This window comes from Triticum aestivum, chromosome 6D, assembly GCF_018294505.1.
Source record: "Triticum aestivum cultivar Chinese Spring chromosome 6D, IWGSC CS RefSeq v2.1, whole genome shotgun sequence".
Taxonomy (NCBI): Eukaryota; Viridiplantae; Streptophyta; class Magnoliopsida; order Poales; family Poaceae; genus Triticum; species Triticum aestivum.
This window is the reverse complement of record NC_057811.1, coordinates 13,044,203-13,066,009: the sequence shown is the minus strand read 5'-3', so window position 1 is coordinate 13,066,009 and position 21,807 is coordinate 13,044,203. Positions and strand designations below refer to the sequence as shown.

The 21,807-nt window shown below is 44.9% G+C and overlaps 1 non-coding gene across 1 annotated transcript; it reads left to right on the top strand.

Moving 5' to 3' along the window:
• The first annotated feature begins 3,119 nt into the window (after positions 1–3,119).
• TRNAF-GAA (transfer RNA phenylalanine (anticodon GAA)) lies at positions 3,120–3,191 on the top strand. Its single transcript has one exon. It is a non-coding gene; the product is annotated as a tRNA-Phe (tRNA).
• The last annotated feature ends 18,616 nt before the right edge of the window (positions 3,192–21,807 follow it).

The following is a 21,807-nucleotide window of genomic DNA, read 5'->3' as shown; positions in this document are numbered from 1 at the left end:
AGAGAAGGAGGTGTTTGATGCTATTTCCCAGATGAAAAATAATAAAGCTCCCGGGCCGGATGGTTTTCCGGCGGAGTTTTATAAAAAATGCTGGCACATTATTAAGGGGGATTTGTTACCGATGTTCCATGATTTATTCTCTGGACAGCTTCAGCTATTTCACCTGAATTTTGGAACAATAACCCTGCTTCCTAAGAAAACGGAGGCTGTGAGGATTGAGCAGTTTAGGCCGATCTGCCTCCTCAATGTTAGTTTCAAAATTTTCACCAAGGTTAGGACTAATAGGCTCATGCAGATTGCGCATTCTGTGGTGCAGCATTCCCAAACTGCTTTCATGCCGGACAGAAACATCTTAGAAGGGGTTGTGGTCCTTCATGAAACGCTCAACGAAATTCACTTGAAAAAACTAGATGGAGTCGTTTTTAAGGTGGATTTCGAGAAAGCGTACGATAAAGTCAAATGGCCTTTCCTTCAACAGACCTTGCGTATGAAATGTTTTGATGAAGCCTGGCGACGACAGGTCGAGTCGTTTACGCAAAAAGGGAGTGTTGGAATTATAGTAAATGACGATATAGGTCATTATTTCCAGACACATAAGGGCCTGAGACAAGGAAATCCGATGTCTCCTATTTTGTTCAACATTGTAGTTGATATGTTGGCAATTCTGATAGGAAGGGCTAAGGAGGCTGGACAGGTGGGTGGACTGGTACCTCATCTTATTGATGGTGGTGTGTCTATCCTACAGTACACTGATGATACGATCATCTTTATGGAGCATGACTTGGTAAAAGCGAGAAATATGAAGCTGGTGTTATGCTTATTTGAACAATTGACCGGGTTAAAAATTAATTTTCACAAAAGCGAATTGTTCTGTTTTGGTAGAGCCAATGACGAACAAGAGGCTTATAGGCAATTGTTTGGGTGTGATTTGGGGACTTTACTTTTTACGTACCTAGGGATACCAATCCACCATCGTAAGCTGACAAACATAGAATGAAAATGTATCGAAGACCGCTTTGAAAAGAAACTGAGTTGCTGGAAGGGCAAGCTCATGTCATACGGGGGCCGTTTAATTCTGATAAATTCGGTCCTCACGAGTATGCCTATGTTTCTCTTGTCGTTCTTTGAAGTCCCAGTTGGAGTAAGGAAAAGACTGGACTTTTATTGATCTCGTTTCTTTTGGCAGAGCGATGAACTCAAAAGAAAATACAGACTCGCCAAGTGGGATATTATATGTCGACCGAAAGACCAAGGGGGTCTTGGCATTGAGAATCTTGAGGTCAAGAACATATGTCTTCTCAGCAAGTGGCTGTCGAAGTTATCCGTCGAGACTGATGCCACTTGGGCGCAGATTCTCCGTAGCAAGTATCTTCACTCCAAAACTTTGTCCCAGGTGACTGCGAGGCCGACTGACTCATCTTTTTGGAAAGGTCTTATGAGAGTCAAAGTTGCCTTTTTTTAATAGGACAAAGTTTATTGTCGGTAACGGTGCTAGCACACGATTCTGGGAGGATACTTGGCTAGGAGAGACCCCCCTTGCGATTCAATATCCGTCTTTGTATGGTATTGTTCAACGACGTGATGCCTTCGTTGCAACGGTACTTCAATCCATTCCCCTTAATATTCAGTTTAGGAGAACGCTAGCCGGCAACCGTTGGGAACATTGGCTTCATCTAGTGAGTAGACTGACGGAGGTTCAATTGTCTCAACAGCCCGATAAATTACGCTGGAAGCTTACTAGGTCTGGAGAGTTTATAGTTAAATCAATGTATATTGATGTTATCAATTCAAGCTCTATTCCTACATCCAAACATGTTTGGAATGTCAAAGTGCCTTTGAAAATTAAAGTGTTTATGTGGTTTATACATAAACAAGTAATATTAACCAAAGACAACTTGGCAATGCGTAATTGGACAGGACCTACTAGGTGTAGTTTCTCTTATCGGGATGAAACTATCAAACACCTTTTTCTCGATTGCCCGTTGGCCAAAGTTTTATGGCGTACAGTCCACATTACATTTAATATTACTTCTCCGAGTTTTGTCAGCACGTTATTTGGAACGTGGCTTTAACGGGATAGAGTCCGAAATAGCGAGACACATTCGCGTAGGAGTATGTGCTTTATTGTGGGCAGTCTGGAACTGCAGAAATGATTTGGTTTTTAACCGGTTTGGATGGCGGTCATGTAATAGGATAGGCAATTAGTTTACCTATCTCTCTTATGCCAGCCGGTTGTGGCTTTTTGGTGCTAATTTGTTTCTAGCTATTTGGCTCTTTGTGAGCAGTCCTTTTTTTTGAGACTTTAAGACCTTGTTGAACCTTGTTTTGCTTATTTATTAAAGTTGGCCGTATGCATCGTTCTGATGAGGCCCGGGTGTCCCCCTTTTCGAAAAAAAACCCTAGTGTTTCCCAAAAGAAAAAAACATATCCCTTTCTTCAACCTCGTAATCAATCTCTAATGGGATCAGTCCCATCTGCTGACCGGTAATGTGAATCGCCTCCACACAGCAGCGGGGATTGATTGGTTTGGTGACGGACGGACGGAGACTTGGCGGGCGGCGGATGTTGGGGGACAGAGACCGGCCGGCGTGTGCCTCCGGGGCGGCGGCGGCGATTAGGCGGGCGGGATGGAGGAATCGTCTGCTGCAATGAACAACAACTTGGTCTTCTGCCTACAGGTGAAATATGCAGAGCAAGCACCGAAGTACAGCCGTGCCGTGTACGGTAGCCGCCACAGGTTCGTCGTGCTCCTGCCTATTGAGATCTGCTCGCTCAGGCTGTGGTACGGAAAATCCCCAAATTCTTCCATCTCAAACTGATGCAGCAAGTCGATTTCTTTGCTTGTTAATCGCTGCAAAATATTGTTGCTCGTGAACTGCAGGAGCTCAGCTCCGTGGTACTGTGGTAGGCGTAGAGTACAACTCACATCAACAGCGAAAAACTTCTGAACATATAATTATCTTCTGAACATTGGGTGAACATACAGTTTGAATGTTAAGCACACGTCGTTCCATGGTTACATTCATCAAGAATGTACTATTCACTCGTAGTAATTGGTTTTTTAGTCCCTTTAATTGACATAGATACAAATACTCTGCTAGGATGATGCACACGAAAAGGTCAGGGTAGCTCAGTTGGTAGAGTAGAGGACTGAAAATCCTCGTGTCACCAGTTCAAATCTGGTTCTGACAAAGAGAAAAAAAGATCCACCGAATAGGTATTGATCCAAATACCTCAAGATGGACTTAACAGTAGTCACTGCATTGACAGAGTGGACGGCTCATATCAATTTGGAGCGCCTTAGAAGAAAGACCTCGTTGTCGAAATACCCAAATACTATTTACAACTGCATGTAACCATGCTTTCACGGCGCCGTTTCTTGTCCAGACATTCACTAGTTTACCAGTAGCTGTAGTTTCCGTGGTCGAGGACTCCATGGTAGTCGTTGTAGTTTCCGTGGTCGGGATGTCCACGGTAGTCGCCGTGGTAGCAAGTGCAATCAGCATACCCACTAGGGCTGATATACTGGGGATCTTGAACTTCACCTTGAGGTTGGACTTCAGGGAAGGGAACCAGATCACCACCACTAGTATCATCACACATCCTTTGGAACAGCCACCGCGGATCACCTTACAGAGTAAATTGCACAAGACTAAAACGACATACCATCCCCCACGCGCCAAGGAGGTGGCGCCGAAGATAGTTGGCGCGGAACCTTGACCCGGGTTGCGCCGATGATGGAGAGGCCTGGCCAGCACCTGCAGTAAACGGGCGAGCACCCATGGCCAAAGGTTGGCCCCAACATAGGCGAAGATGGCTGCCAGGAACATCCTGAACGGACTGGCGAGCATGCGCATCACCGGTATGGCCAAGACGAGGGTGAGTGCCCCCCCAAGAACCGGCGCGGAAATCTCCACTGCCACGGGGTACGGTCGCCGTTCGTGCCACCATCTGGTAGACCGAACTCCAGCTCGTCCTTTGAACCCCACTCCTGCAAGGGATCCTCTGGAAAAGTATGCTGGAACCATTTGAGGATGGATTGGACTCTCTGCATGGGACCTCTTGATAATATAATCATGGTGAGTAGAAGGATCGAGGCGTCTCTAAACACATTCACCATCGATTTCTTTGGGAGGTTCCCGTTGGCCAAGACGCCCACAAAGCAGAGCAGCTCAAGAACAATGCCCAGCCCCAGGGCGTAGTACTGTAATCCTCTTGACCAGATCTTGCTGTTAGCCAGCAGCACGATGATAGCCAGGAACCCAGTAAAGGCTGTTGCATAGCAGTAGAAAGCCATGTTCAGGTTGCCTATAACATAGCCTGATGTGTTCTCTTGCCATAAGCTGGAATGGGAACTCGCTCCGGCTTTGTCCGTGAAGTCATTCAAGTGGAATGCCCAGTTGTCCAGAACATGTCCGGGTCTGCTCTCTACCTGTAAGGCATGGATTTTGATGGCATTAGCCATCCCAATTGCAGTAAACAACACCAACGGGCGCATGTCCTCCAAATTCCATCCCATTGTCTGGCGGGTGTCCTCTGTGTGTCCATTGCTTGGCAGCTCAAATGACTTGGTGAGCCAATTGGGTACACAGTACTGTCCCATCTTCTCCCTCAACACTCTCCGCCAGATGGTGCAAGTCAAGAACATATCTGACATGGAAACCATAGCCATGATGCAGGCATATAGGGACACCGGAGCAAGTACAGAGATGTACACAAATGTCGGCAATTGTAGGCAGTTCCTGTTAGCTGAGGCGACAACAAAGGCAAACAGGTCCAGGGTTATGGCGACCTGCAGTGCACGGTACAAGATTCTCTGCTTGCTGAAAGACCTGCTCGCGAGGTAGAGGTGAATGAACACCAGCGACGCGACGGAGGCGGTGTCGTTGCAATGGAAGTACACCAACTCCGTCACCTCAGGAAGTGTGATACCGGTGTCCGGGTCACCTGAGGCTGCCAAGGGCGTCGGACCAACTCTAACTTTGTATGCCATACTCGTGGCAAAAGTTAGGGATAGAACCAGAACCTTGACAGTGGCAGCGTCTTCGACTTTGTCTTGTGTTGATACTACCATAGTTTGCTGCCAGCGAACTCGCATCTGGAATTTCAGGCACTTCCGTGGCAGTGTTTCTTGGGCGTGGGGGAGCAGCCTTCCTACAGGCTTGGACTGGAACAGCAGGACCTGAATGGCAACGTAGAGCAGTACCACCACTATCAAACTGGCGAGGAAGATAGCTGTCTTCACGCTCGCGGCGCTATAGGCGCCAATCAGACCAAGCACGTCTAGGATGATGATGAACTGCAAGTGAGAGTATCTCATCCCCCGGGTGCCTAATACCTTGCTCTCGAACCGTAGGAGAATGAACCCAGAGACCACAAGGGCGGTGGCGTTGCAGCAGACGAGCACCATGCCGCGCGCCGTGCGGACGACGTCCCTCATGCCGTCTTTCCTGGGGTCAGCCAGCATACCGAAACATACACCAGTGGCCGTGAAGTGGGCCAGGAGTACCACACACCTGCGCAGCACACAGACGAAGTCCGCCTCTGTGGCAGCATCGTCGTCGTTGGTTGGCGCCGGAGGTTGCCGTCCCCGATCGACACCAATGGCCATCGCCTCTGGTCCTAGATGTCCCGGGCTTGTTTCTTGGTTTGGTGTGTCACTCTAGTAGGAGGAAGCTCCAAAACCAAGCACATCAGTATGGCAAGATGATGGGGAATAAGATCAATCATTCCGCTGCGGGGAGAAATCTCTGCAACGAATTGGAATCATGCCGCCGTCGCCGTCATCGCTGTCCCTGTCGCAGTAGCGGGCTGGTTTCATGACAATTTCCTGGAATGGCGCGCGCGTACAGTCTGCTTGTCCCGGCTCTGAAGGACGGCGACAACCAAAGTATTTTACCACTCGCTCACTACCTAGGTGGCCAATGGCAGGTGGGCGGCAGCAAGGATAATGAACAGAAATCCGCAGGTCGCTGATCCAAGAAGAAGATATCGAACACATGATCCAGGCGCTCACTATACTAGTAATATTTGTGGGACTCAAAAGCTTGAGCAGCCAAAACAGGACGGGAGGCCATTGGATGTTCTTGCAGGATGAGACGAACACGATTGGGACCTGGCCAAGAGGCTGACATTTAATCACAAGGGAGCTCATGTGTTCAAAGTTTTATGACATGCTGGGAAGCATTGGACGCTGTTTTTTTTCTCTCGAAGTAGCAAAGTGGCCCGCACGCACATCTTTTATGATTTCAATTTCAAAGGAACCCATTTTGTACAAACTACTAAATAATTTGGTGGGATTTTTCGGAGTAAAGGTAGGTGGGGTTGCAATGTCTTTCTTTTGTGAACGACGTACGATTGATTGCACCATCAAAAATAGATATCAGTTTTTCCTACCTAGAGTTATTAGTAGATAATTCCCTATGAAATAAGTAACTATGGAAAAATTCTGTGCATTATAATCATGAATTCAATCAGCTTGCATAGAAAAATTACAAGAACATCATTTACTCAAAACAAAGTTTTAGTTATTTTAACGTGATGCTGACTTTTGTGTAAAACTCTATATAACAGGAATAAACAGTAATGTTGGGTAGCAAGAAATTAGTCATGATGCAAAGCATAAACAAATCTAAACCGTAAGCATTATGTAGTATATTTTGCATTATGTTGTGTGAGTTAATATGAGAATGTTGTTTTCTTAGTTTGGTCCTGCCCATAATACTTACTACATTGAACGAAGCCAATCTTTTTCTCGTAGGAAATGCTTGACCAAATCTGCGAGAAAGAATGATATATTTATGATACAGGCCGGAGCATAAAATTGATAAATCCAGGAGATTTGGTACAATAAATATTATATAAAGAAACATTCAATCTGACCTGAGAAGCATGTTTCAATGGTTCAGATCACTAATGAATGAAGTGGAAAGAATTGTTGATTTGATAAAAGTCACCGAGAGGGTATTGACATTGCAAATCTTATTTAAAAAATGCCATATGCATTTCCGCAAAAAAGGCCATATGCATAATGTGAAAGCTGTGGGGGGGGGGGGGGGGGGGGGGGGGGGATATGGTGTCGGAGCTAAATCCGGCAAATCTCTCGGTACGGTATCCCGGGTTAGCGATTTGGTCAGAGGGGAAATAGGACACCAAGTTACCCAGGTTCGGGCCCTCATGAACAGGTAATACCCTAATCTTGCCCATGTATATTCTGATTTGGGTGTACAAAGTACAGATATAAACCAAGGGATTGTATGATGGTCTATCCGCTAGCTCGGCCCTGGCTTATATAGCATATCGGGGCCCCTAGGGTTACACAACCTAGTCGGCTACGTCGGTGGAGGAGGTGTCCTCCACGGCTCCGTCTCCTTGTTTTGGTCGGCAAGACTTCCAGAGTCTTTGTTGTAGAGCGCCATGGGCATGCATGATGGACCATGGAAGAACCGACCTAGGGGGTCCTCGAGCTGACCCACCAGGCCGACAACCGACATGGTGCAGCATGCCTAGCCGAAACAACGTCGGTAGCTTCTGAATCGGTCTTCAAGCTTTGTTGCACCTCAACCAGCATCGAACTGCACATCGCATTTAACTTGCCGTAGTTGAAACTGCTTCTTCGAAGCTCCCTGAATAATAACAACTCATTAGTTCCCGGCCTCCCATGGCCTGATTTCTCCCAAAGTCGGTAAAACCACTCTAGGCTTGAATTGTCGATGAATATAGCTGATTTGTGCATGAGAAATTTCTTGCGCAGCCAGAGATGACATGCACATGGGTCTGCCCAGCTCCAACACATCTGCAAATGTGGTCTTCACCCAGCGGCTTCCCTCTGAGCTGTCCTTCGGCTCATCCAAGGCCATATCCACGTTTTTCGCCAGGAAATCAAGAAATCCTGGCTGAATTCTTATCTGAATGAGGAGCAACAGGACGGCCCTGAAGTTTCTGGAGGAGAATACCGATGGGATGCAACTCGACATGGTGTGGATGACTGACGCCTTCGCTCCCGAAATGGAGGTAAATTTCGTTATGCATTTCAATGTTTGGATAGTTGTATAGCCAGTAGCTCTCAAGCTAAAGATCGGAACTAAATCCGGACTGCCAATAGGACCTTAGCATAAAGTAGCACTTTCGCACATCTTAGATTCTGAGCTGCAGTCTGGCGTGCCACAAGCTGGGCTGAAAGGATGGCCTAAGGATCGATATCATCCTCTTAGAACTTAAACTTAGATCAAACCAATGTGCATTAGCCCCTATGACTTGGGTTGATTTGGCAAACCGACCTTAGGGTCGAATCTCCTTAGAGTTACACTTATACAATCTTTAAATTAATGAGTATCTAGTAGCGCCCGAAACTCAGGCAGGGTTGTGAAGGCCGGTCTGAGAATCAAAACCTTTTGCAAGAGGCCTTATCCATGATAACCTTCCTTTTATTTCAAAATTTGTTTTTGCACGGATTGCAGCTTAGGACAATAGGCATCTTTAGAAAGAGAGATAACCTGGCTGAAGACCCTGCCCGGCTAGGCCGAGAAAATTAATGAAAATCTCTCCAAAAGTCTTGGTGATTCCATCAGTAAGCTCAATGTTCCCATTGCAACATTGTTGATAACTTATATATATAATATATGTGTTGAGCACTTCGAACATGGCTACACTAGCTGAAAAGCAGATCTCCGAGCTGCAGACCCAGCTCAACCGAAAGACCGCATCCCAACTTGTGCTTGAACAAGAGGCGTGCAAGGATGCCTGAGCTGCATCCATCCTGTTTAAACAGGAAATGGAGAAGAGCCAGGCCGAATCTGTCCACCTGAAGGTTGAGAAGACCAGGCTGGCAGAAGAGGTAAAGAAGCGGATGAATAGTCTCAAGGAATCAAAGGTCATCCGGAGCAACGCCAAGAAGAACTTAGGCAGGCTGGATATTTTAGCGAGTAAGCCCTATATTCTCTGATGCCTGTACAAATCTCGAGGATATGTGGTGCTAAAACCATGCTTTGGAACAGAGCATGTTGATCACCTTGTAGAGACCACAGCACATAGCTAAAATCATATACCATCCCGTGCGCGCCGACAAGGTGACACCCAAGGCTTTCCCTGGATGCACCAGTGATGGAGAGCCCTGGCCAGCACCTGCAGGAAACCAGCGAGCAACCTTGGCCAATGGTCTGCCCCAAATGAGGTATGATAGCCATGAGCATCTTCACCGGACTGGCGAGCATGCCCACCACCAGTATAGCCAATACGAGGGTGAGTGCCCCTAAAGAACCGGCTCGAAAATATCCGTAGCGACGGGATCTCCATCCGTGCCCCAACCTGCTTGACCGTACTCTAGCTCATCCTCTGAGCCCTCCTCGTCCTCCTCCTCGAGATCTACTCAAAGAATATTCTGAGACAATCAGAGGATCGATTGAACTGTCTGCCTGGGACATCTTGGACATTTGTATAACATAACAATGGTGACTAGAAATATCAAGGCTTGTCTAAACACATCGGCCGTCGATTTCTTGGGGAGGTTCCCGTTGGCCAAGGGCCCACCCGTCAGAGCAGCTCAAGAACAATGCCAAACCACATGGCGTAGTACTGATTCCTCTTGACCAGATCTTCCTGTTAGCTAGCAACACGATGATAGCCAGGAACCCAGTAAAGGTTCTTGCATAGTAGTAGAAATCTAGGTTCCACTACAAAAAAATCACACATTGTCGTGTGTCGGGCAGTAAGCCAGAGTGTTGAAACACGGGTACTTGGCTTTCATTCCCATAAGCCGAGTAGGGAACGCAAAAAGTACGGCAAAGAAACATGACTCGGCTTACTGTCTCATAAGCCAAGTAGGCGGCAAAAAAAGTTCTAGATGCGACCCGCGGTTCTCAGCTTACCATAGGGATTTTTTTACTTTTTAGATTACGAAAAATATTATCCCAATGCCCGATAAAAGGAATTTGGCTTACACGTGGCCTATTTTCTCAAATACCTTTTTAGTGTAAAAATGATTTTTAATGTGGCGCATTGCATTTATATTACTCCCTCCGTCCGGAAATACTTGTCGGAGGAATGAATGTATCTAGACTTATTTTAGTTCTAAGATACATCCATTTTTATTCATTTCTCCGACAAGTATTTTGGGACGGAGGGAGTACTTATTTCATTTTTTCTTTTTTCTTTTCTCACCCATTCTGTCTGTGCTTGTTTTCATCGCCCTTTCGATGCTATAGTTTCGCGATCTCTCTCAAATTAATTACCATCATTTTGCCACTTTAAAGTTATGGGGTATTGCCTTGTACCACTACTAGAGAAAACCCTAGCAGTAGCACGGGTCTTTCGCCTAGTAGTAGAGCGGGGACCGGTGCTACTGCTAGGGCGCTATAGCTAATTTTTAGCAGTAGCGCGGTTGGACCCCCGCTACTGCTAACCGACCTAGCAGTAGCGTGGGTGCAACCTACGCTACTGCTACGACTATATAGCAGTAGCTTGTGTCCAACCAGCACTACTACTAAATTTTTTCCTTTTTTAATTTTCTTCTTCATATTTGCACTGTGTTTGTACAAGTTTTATACAGTAGTTTCATCAAATGATTTTATGATCATGATTAGTTAGTAGTACTTTGGATCTGCGCGCCATGTTGCCTGCACTTGAATCTAATTCACGTCTCTTTCACCCACTGATATAATAGCTCATCATGCTCGTAATGATATAACAACTCAGCATCATCATCATCATAATAACTCATCATCATTATCATAATAACACAAGTCATACTCATCATCATAGTCATCTAACAACATCTACTCGTTATCATAGTCATATCCAAACCTAGTTAATTGTTCTTAGCACATGATCATGAGTATAAGTGGGACCTGCTAGCCTCTCTAAGGTAAAATAGCATAAATAGCCCCTGACTCTCCATTATGGAGAATGAGGATTATCCTGTCTCCAATTTGTGGCTTCGCACGATGTTGCTTCTAAGTAGCTCCCTACGATTATTCATAACTTTTTTCCATTCTTTGATTATTGTGAGGTCTTCATCGGTTTGAGAAATCTTGTATGAACAGCGGTGAACTGTAGGCAGACTTGGCCGTAAGCTAACAACATCAATGCGACCTTTCGTAAACATCAGATGAGGCACATAATCTTTCGGGATTTTCTGTTAAAGAACATAATAATAACGTAGTTATCAATGTAGTTTAGTTTTAGAAGAATGTATGCAAAAGATGCACTGATGTCATAATAGTAAAAAAAATCTTACCATGCCATCTCCATAGATGCTACCGTAGTTCAACACATGCACTAGTGGCACGTATTGACCATAATGTGGAGTAGTTTCATTATTGTTTATTATTATCAACATCAATAATAAATGAGATAAGATGATCTTTCTCCTCGTAACTTAGTTCAGAGTCATTAGTGTAGTAGATTTTGTCTACTATCTTTCGTACATTTATTGAAGAATGGAAATAAGCTGTTAATGGAAATAACCGTCAATGTTTTTTGAATAAACAATATAAATTACTTAACAAATTTATTTGATAACCTCACAAAGAGGTAGAGCTGGAAGCGTCTCCACATCCACCTAAATGTCTATATTATCGTCAACAGATCTTCGGGCCCAAGATCGAAGGTTATTTGCATACCCTCCTTAAATTCATAGGCCTTGCAAAGTCCTCTCCAAGTTGAGCAACCAAAATGCGAGCTATTTAGTGCATTAAATAGCTTAACCAAAAAAGTAAAACCATGCTTTGTCCTAAGGTGAGCACTCTTCGTCTATGTTCTCTCACTATCTTCAAAACCGGGCTTTTCCAAGACATACGATCTTGCATGACATGGGATGACCTCTTTCAATTGAAAAAAATGGAAAATTACACATTGAAGAAAAAAAAAAGCACAAGTCATGCATAATTACAAAAAAAATACTTGTCCTCGTTACATACCGTAAAAATGTCGAAAGTCTCCTTCAGCACGATGGTGAAGTACCTACTGTTTTGCAGATAAGGCCTCCTGCCACACATCCCCCGGTCGTCTTTGCAGTAGTCGCACTCAGGGATCATATCGTTGTTAGACATTTCCTGTGTTCATAAGTCAAAGATAAAAAATCGACGGCAAATAACAGGAACTCAACACACAGATCCGTATTACTCATCACGGGTTTACTTTTGGTCTGTGGAATCCTTCCTTGAAAACACTCATCTCACGTGGTGTATATGGTGGGCACTCCCTCTCTAATATATTCGACCATCGGTGATGGTCTCTCCTCCCTTCGTCCCTGAGTGTATTACACCAAAATGTATAGCACACGGGAACGAAGGAGAAGCGACCCCCACGACAACAGTCGGGATTCTTCCTCTCCCATATTTGGACCGTATATGGTAGACACTCCCTCACAGATATTTCTACCGTCGGTGATGGTCGCTTCCCCTCCTCTTCTCGTGCATTACCAAGGTATATCACGAGAAGAAGGAAAGGAAGCGACCCCCATGGCAGTAGTCGGGATTCTTCTTTCGTTCATATATAGAGCAAGGAACCCTAATAGACTGAATGTCAACCCGTTATGCCAAAATTCACGAAAAAATCCGGCATGACCTTTGCTAAAACAGGACATATCGAGCCCTGAATTTTGTCGGACCGGAAATTGATCAACATTCCGGAAAAATATAGGCCACTCAAACAATAATAGTCAAGATAGGAACCTATGTGAGCTATGCTTGATATGTATCCAAATCTTCAAATCGCTAGTAAATAGCAACCTATGATAATATCCAATTTGATTCCAAATAAAAATTTCTACTATTTGCAATTTGTTTCCTAAACCCTAGAAAAATGTCCTGATTTTTTTACCTACTGTCTACTTCTTGAAACATAGAAAAATGCCCTAATTTCACAATATAACTTAGAGTTTGATTGCAGAAATATATTTGAAAATATAGTATGAACCCTAGAAAACTGCCCTAATTTCAGAATATGACAAGTACATGACATTTTTTAAAATTCTACCCACTAAATGTAGTAAACTACAAACTATCATATAGGAACTATAAACTACAAACTAGAAACTAATTTAGTCAAATGAGGGAGCTAGGACGGAGGAGGAGGGAGGAGGACATGAAGGAAATATGCCCTAGAGGCAATAATAAAGTTGTTATTTATATTTCCTTATATCATGATAAATGTTTATTATTCATGCTAGAATTGTATTAACCGGAAACTTAATACATGTGTGAATACATAGACAAACAGAGTGTCCCTAGTATGCCTATACTAGACTAGCTCGTAAATCAAAGATGGTTAAGTTTCCTAGCCATAGACAGGTGTTGTCATTTGATGAACGGGGTCACATCATTAGAGAATGATGTGATGGATAAGACCCATCCGTTAGCTTATGATATGTCTCCAACGTATCTATAATTTATGAAGTATTCATGCCAAGTTTACAATAGTTTTATATCATTTTGATATGATTTTATTAGAACTAACACGGACTAATGCTGTTTTCAGTAGAACTACCGTGGTGTTGTTTTTGTGCAGAAATAAAAGTTCTCGGAATGCGATGAAAATCAACGGAGAATTTTTCTGGAAAATATAAAAAATACTGGAACAAAAATCTACCGGAGGGGAGTCCCGTGGGCCCCACGAGGGTGGGCGGCGCGCCCACCCCCCTGGGGCGCGTCCCCCTATCTCGTGGCCGCCTCGGGGACCCCCCCTGACTTGTTCTTGATGCCACCCTCTCCTAGAAATACATAAACCTTCAGAAAATAACCTAGATCGGAAGTTCCGCCGCCGCAAGCCTCTGTAGCCACGAGAAATCAATCTAGGCCCTCTCTGGCACCCTGCCGGAGGGGGCCATCTTCACCGGAGGCCATGGAGGAGGACCCCGAGGGGCCATCATCGCCATGAAGGCCAAGGACAAGAGGAAGAACCTCTCCCCATCCAGGGGGAGGACATGGAGGAGGAAGCACAAGGGGGAGAACCTCTCCTCCTCTCTCTCGGTGGCGCCGGAGTGCCATCGGGAGGGGAATCATCGCCGCGGTGATCGTCTTCATCAACATCACCATCATCATCACCATCCTCATCTATTTTACGCGGTCCACTCTCTCGCACCCCGCTGTAATCCCTACTTGAACATGGTGCTTTACGCCACATATTATGATCACGGACATGATGACGAGTCTCGAAATGGTCGAGACATAAAGATTGATATATTGGATGACTATATTCGGACACCGAAATGGTTCCGAGGTGTATCGAGTATTTAGCGGAGTACCGGGGGGTTACCGGAACCCCCCGGGGGTTATTGGGCCTCATGGGCCTATTGGTGGAAGAGAGGAGGCAGGCCAAGGCAGGGCACGCCCCCCCCTAGCCCAAACCGAACTGGACTAGGGGGGCCGGCCCCCCTTTCCTTCTCTCCTTCCTCACCTTCCCCCTTCTCCTTGTTGGACTAGGAAAGGGGGGGCTGAATCCTACTTGGTGTAGGATTGCCCCCCTTGGCGCGCCTCCTCCCCTTGGCCGGCCTCCTCCTCTCTTCCCCGTTTATATACATGGGAAGGGGGCACCCCAAAGGCACAACAAAGTTTCTCTTAGCCGTGTGCGGTGCCCCCTCCACAGAAACACACCTCGGTCATATCGTTGCAGTGCTTAGGCGAAGCCCTGCACCGGTAACTTCATCATCACCGTCACCACGCCGTCGTGCTGACGAAACTCTCCCTCGGCCTCAGCTAGATCAAGAGTTCGAGGGACGTCATCGAGCTGTACATGTGCAGATCGCGGAGGTGTCGTGCGTTCGGTGCTTGATCGGTTGGACCGCGAAGACGTTCGAGTACATCAACCGCGTTACTTAACGCTTCCGCTTTCGGTCTACGATGGTACGTAGACACACTCTCCCCGCTCGTTGCTATGCTTCTCCTAGATAGATCTTGCATGATCGTAGATTTTTTTTTGAAATACTACGTTCCCCAACAGTGGCATCCGAGCCAGGTCTATGCGTAGATGTTATATGCATGAGTAGAACACAAAGAGTTGTTGGCGATAATAGTCATACTGCTTACCAGCATGTCATACTTTGATTCAGCGGTATTGTTGGATGAAGTAGCCCAGACCGACATTACATGACCGCGTTCATGAGACTGGTTCTATCGCCGTGCTTTGCACACAGGTGGCTAGTGGGTGTCTGTTTCTCCAACTTTAGTTGAATCGAGTGTGACTATGCCCGGTCCTTGTAGAAGGTTAAAACAGCATACTTGATGAAAAATCGTTGTGGTTTTGATGCGTAGGTAAGAACGGTTCTTGCTAAAGCCCGTAGCAGCCACGTAAAACTTGCAACAACAAAGTAGAGGACGTCTAACTTGTTTTTGCAGGGCTTGTTGTGATGTGATATGGTCAAGACGTGATGATATATAAATTGTTATATGAGATGATCATGTTTTGTAACAGTTATCGGCAACTCGCAGGAGCCATATGGTTGTCGCTTTATTGTATGAAATGCAATCAACATGTAATTGCTTTATTTTATCACTAAGCGGTAGCGATAGTCGTAGAAGCAATAGTTGGCGAGACGACAATGATGCTTCGATGGAGATTAAGGTGTCAAGCCGGTGACGATGGTGATCATGACGGTGCTTTGGAGATGGAGATCAAAGGCACAACATGATGATGCCATATCATATCACTTATATTGATTGCATGTGATGTTTATCCTTTATGCATCTTATTTTGCTTAGTACGGCGGTAGCATTATGAGATGATCTCTCACTAAATTTCAAGGTACAAGTGTTCTCCCTAAGTATGCATCGTTGCGATAGTTTGTCGTGCCGAGACACCACGTGATGATCGGGTGTGATAAGCTCTACGTTCACATACAACGGGTGCAAGCCAGTTTTGTACACGCAGAATACTCGGGTTAAACTTGACGAGCCTAGCATATGCAGATATGGCCTCGGAACACTGAGACCGAAAGGTCGAGCGTGAATCATATAGTAGATATGACAACATAGTGATGTTCACCATTGAAAACTACTCCATCTCACGTGATGATCGGACATGGTCTAGTTTATATGGATCATGTGATCACTTAGATGATTAGAGGGATGTCTATCTAAGTGGGAGTTCTTAAGTAATATGTTTAATTGAACTTTCATTTATCATGAACTTAGTACCTGATAGTATTTTGCATGTCTATGTTGTTGTAGATAAATGGCCCGTGCTACTGTTTCGTTGAATTTTAATGCGTTCCTAGAGAAAGCTAAGTTGAAATATGATGGTAGCAACTACACGGACTGGGTATATAACTTGAGGATTATCCTCATTGCTACAAGAAGAATTACGTCCTGGAAGCACTGCTAGGTGCCAAACCCGCTGCAGGAGCAACACCAGATGTTATGAACGTCTGGCAGAGCAAAGCTGATGACTACTCGATAGTTCAGTGTGCCATGCTTTACGGCTTAGAACCGGGACTTCAACGACGTTTCGAACGTCATGGAGCATATGAGATGTTTCAGGAAATGAAGTTAATATTTCAAGCAAATGCCCGGATTGAGAGATGTGAAGTCCCCAATGAGTTCTACAGCTGTAAAATGGAGGAGAATAGTTCTGTCAGTGAGCATATACTCACAATGTCTGGGTACCACAATCACTTGACTCAGCTGGGAGTTAATCTTCCGGTTGATAGTGTCATTGACAGAGTTCTTCAATCACTGCCACCAAGCTATAAAAGCTTCGTGATGAACTATAATATACAAGGGATGGATAAGACGATTCCCGAGCTCTTTGCAATGTTAACGGCTGCGGAAGAAGAAATCAAGAAGGAGCATCAAGTGTTGATGGTCAACAAGACCACTAGTTTCAAGAAGAAGGGCAAAGGGAAGAAGGGGAACTTCAAGAAGAACGGCAAGCAAGTTGCTGCTCAAGTGAAGAAGCCCAAGTCTGGACCTAAGCCTGAGATTGAGTGCTTCTACTGCAAAGGGACTGGTCACTGGAAGCGGAACTGCCCCAAGTATTTGGCGGATAAGAAGGATGGCAAAGTGAAAGGTATATGTGATATACATGTTATTGATGTGTACCTTACTAATGCTCGTAGTAGCGCCTAGGTATTTGATACTGGTTCTGTTGCTCATATTTGCAACTCGAAATAGGGGCTATGGATTAAGCAAAGTTTGGCTAAGGACGAGGTGACGATGCACGTGGGAAATGGTTCCAAAGTCGATGTGATCGCCGTCGGCACGCTACCTCTACATCTACCTTCGGGATTAGTTTTAGACCTGAATAATTGTTATTTGGTGCCAGCGTTAAGCATTAACATTATATCTGGGTCTTGTTTGATGCGAGACGGTTATTCATTTAAATCAGAGAATAATGGTTGTTCTATTTATATGAGTAATATCTTTTATGGTCATGCACCCTTAATGAGTGGTCTATTTTTATTGAATCTCGATAGTAGTGATACACATATTCATAGTATTGAAGCCAAAAGATATAAGTTTAATAATGATAGTGCAACTTATTTGTGGCACTGTCGTTTAGGTCATATTGGTTTAAAGCGCATGAAGAAACTCCATGCTGATGGGCTTCTGGAATCACTTGATGCTTGCGAACCATGCCTCATGGGCAAGATGACTAAGACTTCGTTCTCCGTAACAATGGAGCGAGCAACAGACTTGTTGGAAATAATACATACTGATGTATGCGGTCCGATGAGTGTGGATGCTTGCGGCGGGTATCATTATTTTCTGACCTTCACAGATGATTTGAGCAGATATGGATATATATACTTGATGAAACATAAGTCTGAAACATTTGAAAAGTTCAAAGAATTTCAGAGTGAAGTGGAAAATCATCGTAACAAGAAAATAAAGTTTATGCGATCTGATCGTGGAGGTGAATATTTGAGTTACAAGTTTGGTCTTCATTTGAAACAGATCAAGTTACTACCGAACCTCGTAGGTCAACCAGAGTAAGATCCGCACCAGAGTGGTACATAAATCCTATTCTGGAAGTCATGTTACTTGACCATGACGAACCTACGAACTATGAGGAAGCGATGATGAGCCCAGATTCCGCAAAATGCTTGAGGCCATGAAATCTGAGATGGGATCCATGTATGAGAACAAAGTGTGGACTTTGGTTGACTTGCCCGATGATCGGCTAGCCATAGAGAATAAATGGATCTTTAAGAAGAAGACTAATGCTGACGGTAATGTCACTGTCTACAAAGCTCGACTTGTTGCGAAAGGTTTTTGACAAGTTCAAGGAGTTGACTACGATGAGACCTTCTCACCCGTAGCGATGCTTAAGTCCGTCCGAATCATGTTAGCAATTGCCGCATTTTATGATTATGAAATTTGGCAAATGGACATCAAAACTGCATTCCTTAATGGATTTCTTAAAGAAGAGTTGTATATGATGCAACCAGAAGGTTTTGTCGATCCTAAAGGTGCTAACAAAGTGTGCAAGCTCCAGCGATCCATTTATGGACTGTTGCAAGCATCTCGGAGTTGGAATATACGCATTGATAGTGCGATCAAAGCATATGGTTTTATACAGACTTTTGGAGAAGCCTGTATTGACAAGAAAGTGAGTGGGAGCTCTGTAGCATTTCTGATATTATATGTGGATGACATATTGTTGATCGGAAATGATACTAAATTTCTGAATGGCATAAAAGGATACTTGAATAAGAATTTTTCAATGAAAGACCTCGGTGAAGCTGCTTATATATTGGGCATCAAGATCTATAGAGACCGATCAAGACGCTTAATTGGACTTTCACAAAGCACATACCTTGATAAAGTTTTGAGGAAGTTCAAAATGGATCAAGAAAAGAAAGGGTTCTTGCCTGCGTTACAAGGTGTGAAGTTGAGTCAGACTCAATGCCTGACCACTGCAGAAGATAGAGAGAAAATGAAAGTCATTCCCTATGCTTCAGCCATAGGTTCTATCATGTATGCAATGCTGTGTACCAGACCTGATGTGTGCCTTGCTATTAGTTTAGAAGGGAGGTACCAAAGTAATCCAGGAGTGGATCACTGGACAACGGTCAAGAACATCCTGAAATACCTGAAAAGGACTAAGGATATGTTTCTCGTTTATAGAGGTGACAAAGAGCTCATCGTAAATGGTTACGTCGATGCAAGCTTTGACACAGATCCGAGTGACTCTAAGTCACAAACCGGATACGTATTTATATTAAATGGAGGAGCTGTAAGTTGGTGCAGTTCCAAGCAGAGCGTTATAGTGGGATCTACGTGTGAAGCGCTTCGGAAGCAGCAAATGAAGGAGTCTGGATGAAGGAGTTCATATCCGATCTAGGTGTCATACCGAGTGCATCGGGTCCAATGAAAATCTTTTGTGAAAATACTGGTGCAATTGCCCTGGCAAAGGAATCCAGATTTCACAAGAGAACCAAGCACATCAAGAGACGCTTCAATTCCATCCGCGATCAAGTCAAGTAGGGAGACATAGAGATTTGCAAGATACATACGGATCTGAATGTTGCAGACCCGTTGACTAAGCCTCTCTCACGAGCAAAACATGATCAGCACCAAGACCCCATGGGTCTTAGAATCATTACTGTGTAATCTAGATTATTGACTCTAGTGCAAGTGGGAGATTGAAGGAAATATTCCCTAGAGGCAATAATAAAGTTGTTATTTATATTTCCTTATATCATGATAAATGTTTATTATTCATGCTAGAATTGTATTAACCGGAAACTTAATACATGTGTGAATACATAGACAAACAGAGTGTCCCTAGTATGCCTCTACTAGACTAGCTCGTAAATCAAAGATGGTTAAGTTTCCTAGCCATAGACATGTGTTGTCATTTGGTGAACAGGATCACATCATTAGAGAATGATGTGATGGACAAGACCCATCCGTTAGCTTAGCACTATGATCGTTAAGTTTATTGTTAATGCTTTGTTCATGACTAATACATGTTCCTATGAGTATGAGATTATGCAACTCCCGAATACCGGAGGAACACTTAGTGTGCTATCAAACGTCACAATGTAACTGGGTGATTATAAAGATGCTCTACAGGTGTCTCTGATGGTGTTTGTTGAGTTGGCATAGATCGAGATTAGGATTTGTCACTCCGATTGTTGGAGAGGTATCTCTGGGCCCTCTCGGTAATGCACATCACTATAAGCCTTCCAAGCAATGTGACTAATGAGTTTGTTACGGGATGATTCATCACGGAACGAGTAAAGAGACTTGCCGGTAACGAGATTGAACTAGATATGGTGATACCGACAATCGAATCTCGGGCAAGTAACATACCGATGACAAAGGGAACGACGTATGTTGTTATGCGGTTTGACCGATAAAGATCTTCGTAGAATATGTAGGAGCGAATATGAGCATCCAGGTTCCGCTATTGGCTATTGACCGGAGATGTGTCTCAGTCATGTCTACATAGTTCTCGAACCCGTAGGGTCCGCATGCTTAATGTTCGATGATGATCGATATTATGAGTTTATGTGTTTTGATGTACCGAAGGTAGTTCGGAGTCCCGGATGCGATCATGGACATGACGAGGAGTCTCGAAATGGTCGATACATAAAGATTGATATATTGGATGACTATATTCGGACACCGGAATGGTTCCGAGGTGTATCGAGTATTTACCGGAGTACCGGGGGGTAACCGGAACCCCCGGGGGGTTATTAGGCCTCATGGGCCTATTGGTGGAAGAGAGAAGGCAGGCCAAGGCAGGGCGCGCGCCCCCTAGCCCAAACCGGATTGTACTAGGGGGGCGACCCCCCTTTCCTTCTCTCCTCCCTCACCTTCCCCCTTCTCCTTGTTGGACTAGGAAAGGGGGGGCCAAATCCGACTTGGAGTAGGATTTCCCCCCTTGGGGTGCCTCCTCCCCTTGGCCGGCCTCCTCCTCCCTCCCCCCTTATATACGTGGGAGGGGGCACCCCAAAGGCACAACAAAGTTTCTCTTAGCAATGTGCAGTGCCCCCCTCCACAGAAACACACCTCGGTCATATCGTTGCAGTGCTTAGGCGAAGCCCTGCGCCGGTAACTTCATCATCACCGTCACCACGCCATCGTGCTGATGAAACTCTCCCTCGGCCTCAGCTGGATCAAGAGTTCGAGGTATGTCATCGAGCTGTACGTGTGCAGATCGCGGAGGTGACGTGCGTTCGGTGCTTGATTGGTTGGACTTGAAGACGTTTGATATGTCTCCAATGTATCTATAATTTTTGAAGTATTCATGCCATGTTTATAATATTTATACATGATTTTTGGTATGATTTGGTTAGAACTAACCCGGACTGACGCAGTTTTCAGCAGAACTACCGTGGTGTTGTTTTTGTGCAGAAATAAAAGTTCTCGGAATGTGCTGAAAATCAATGGAGATTCTTTCTGGAAAATATAAAAAATAATGGAACGAAGAGTTACCGGAGGGGAGTCCCATGGGCCCCACGAGGGTGGAGGGCGCGCCCACCCCCTGGGGCGCACCCCCTGCCTCGTGGACTCCCTGTGGGCCCCCTATAAATCCCCAAACTTCCAGAACATAACCTAGATCGGGAGTTCCGCCACCGCAAGCCCCTATAGCCACCAAAAACCAATTGGGACCCTGTTCCGGCACCCTGCTGGAGGGGGGGATCCATCACCGGGGGCCATCTTCATCATCTCGGCGCTCTCCATGACGAGGAGGGAGTAGTTCACCCTCGGGGCAGACGGTATGTACCAGTAGCTATGTGTTTCATTTATCTCTCTCGTGTTCTTGATTCGGCACGATCTTGATGTATCGCGAGCTTTGCTATTATAGTTGGATCTTATGATGTTTCTTTCCCTCTACTCTCTTGTAATGGATTGAGTTTTC